Raw genomic sequence first — 2,709 nt, 5'->3', positions numbered from 1 at the left:
GTGCGGGGCCTGGGGGTCCGGGGGAGTCCGCTTTTCCCGGGACTGTACCGGGGGCCGCTCCAGACTCTCCAGTTTGACTGCTTTTTCCCCATATGCCCCCTCCTTTCGACCTGCTCAAGACAATCCGAACTCGGTGCCACTCTTGTGGCGCCTCGAGCCCCAGCACTACCGTCGTAGGAGGCTGTACAGGGACGTGGAGAGAAAGGGTCATTCGGGCTGGACGGGATATTTAACGTATTTGTGCTCTATGTGGCTTGTTTTCATGAGTACTGTATGCTTATACAAATTATATACTATATATAGTATATCGTTAGGAGATATAGTAACTGTTTCTTAGGGTGATGGTGTGGGAACCGAGAGATGAAGCATGGAAAGCCCTTGCCTGGTGGTAGGGTCAGAAGGGGCAGATGACAGTGACGTTGATCAAGCTTGAATTGAAAGGTCCGTCACTTGCACGGGCCCTTGTGCGTTCACAAAATCATATCGTTTTTACAAAACTTTCAAAGATATTTTCGAATTGTTTTCTTAATCGTGTCTTCCAAATTGTGTAGGCTTCAGGTCCTACAAAACCTGGATTGGCCTCTGGGACACACTCATTAGCAACCCAGAAAAGATCTGACAAGCTTTTCAGTTCAAAGAGGCATAGGCTCTGGTAACTTTATCATTACCACGAATTTCATCCCACTAGAGGCTGAGCACATTACTTTTAACAGGTTGTAAAGAAGATATCTTACTCCCTGTCTCTAGCCACCAGCAGTGAGAAAGGGAAAAGACGAACAGGGTACAAAAAAATAAGTCAGTACTACAGTTCGGTTCCGGCATCAGTAGCTGAGCAATTATTCTCCCCAAAACATGCACCACTTTTTCATTTGGGTAAAATCAGAATGGCAGAGTTGGAAAATAAGATTATTTTTCTAATCCAAGTATCCACTTAATCAAGAATATCCTCTAATAAATGGCCATATCTATTCACATGTACTTAGGATAAAAGGTGGGATGGTGAAATGCTTGTATTTCTCCCATTAATGTTTCAGTCTGTGAGAGCAAAGACTTTGGCTTATATAGAGGGTCCTTAGTTTTCTCTCCTGTTCCCAGACTCCAGCTATAAACTACTATTCTGTCAAACTACTAGACCATGTATGTTCTCTTTACTCATAGGAGAGTAAAGTTGTTAGAAATCTCATTCTTGGCCAGAAATATCAGAAGGCTTTTCTGGGCCAAGTCAGGCCTGAAGACATATTTTGTTTAGCTAAGGCTGTATTTAAATTTAATTGTTAACATTTTAAAATCAAGGGGCTTCATATAAAAATCTGTATTTTCAGCTTCTCTTGACAAAGATCTGGCAACACTGGGGCCTACTGCATTCGTGCAAGAGAGTAATCAGCAGGCACTGGGTAGTGGCTGCCCTCTTTACAAAAGTATGCCATCCATTTCCAGTTGGCTATACTTCCCACCTGGCACTCTTCACCCTTTTATGTAACTTGCCTAGTCTGTACAGGCATCTGAGTTGTGATCTCTGGGCTGAGCAAACAGAAATGTGATCCACGTGCCTGTGGAGGATAGTCCAAGAATGACAGCAGTAAAAAGTTTCCCATTCAGGACCGGGCAAGGTGGCTCACACCCGTAATTCCAGCACTTTGGGAGGCCGAGGCGGGCAGATCACCTGAGGTCCGGAGTTTGAGACCAGCCTGACCAACATGGAAAAACCCCATCTCTACTAAAAATACAAAACTAGCTGGGCAAGGTGGCGCACACCTGTAATCCTTAGCTACATGGGAGGCTGAGGCAGGAGAATCGCTTGAACCCGGGAGGTGGAGGTTGTGGTGAGCTGAGATCGCGCCATTGCACTCCAGCCTGGGCAACAAGAGCAAGACTCCATCTCAAAAAAAAAAAAAAAAAAAAAAAGTTTCCCATTCAGACAAATGGGCCATCTAGAAAAAATGTTGGATCCATACCCTATACACTACACTAGCACAAACTCCAGATATGTCAAATATTTAAATATAAACAATAAAACCATACAATGATTCATTTATAACCTAAGCAGAAAAAAGACACTTTCACTATGACACAAGATCTAAAAGACTGATGAATTCAATTTTTATAAACGTATGAGCCAGGCATGGTGGTTCATGCCTGTAATCCCAACAACTCCAGTGGCCGAAGTAGAAGCATAGCTTGAGGCCAGGAGCTAGAGACCAGCCTGAGCAACACAGTGAGACCCTGTCTCTTTAAAAAAAAAAAAAACAAAAAAGGCAAAAAAATCACCAGATAAGCCAAAAAGAAAATGACAAACCGGAAAAAATATCTGCAACTCATTTTTGTGAGTTTTTTGTTTGTTTGTTTGAGATGGGGTCTCACTCTCTCGCTCAGGCTGGATTGCAGTGGCATGATCCTGGGTCACTACTACCTCCGCCTCCTGGGCTCAAGTGATCCTCCCACTTCAGCCTCCCAGGTAGCTGGAATCATAGGCATGTGTCACCATGCCCGGCCAATTTTTTGTATTTTTGGTAGAGACAGGGTCTCACCATGTTGCCCAAGCTGGTGCAATTCATTTTTGTAGTTATTTTCAGTAAAACATAAAAGAGCTCCTACAAATTAAAAGACTAAAATTCAATAAGAAAAACAAAGGGGCGAGGCACAGTGGGTCAACACCTGTAATCCCAGCACTTTGGGAGGCTGAGGCAGGAGGATCCCTTGAGCCCAGGA

Source organism: Mandrillus leucophaeus, unplaced genomic scaffold, assembly GCF_000951045.1.
Source record: "Mandrillus leucophaeus isolate KB7577 unplaced genomic scaffold, Mleu.le_1.0 Scaffold60, whole genome shotgun sequence".
NCBI classification, from domain to species: domain Eukaryota; kingdom Metazoa; phylum Chordata; class Mammalia; order Primates; family Cercopithecidae; genus Mandrillus; species Mandrillus leucophaeus.
The sequence above is the reverse complement of the archived record's forward strand: the minus strand, read 5'-3'. Positions refer to the sequence as shown.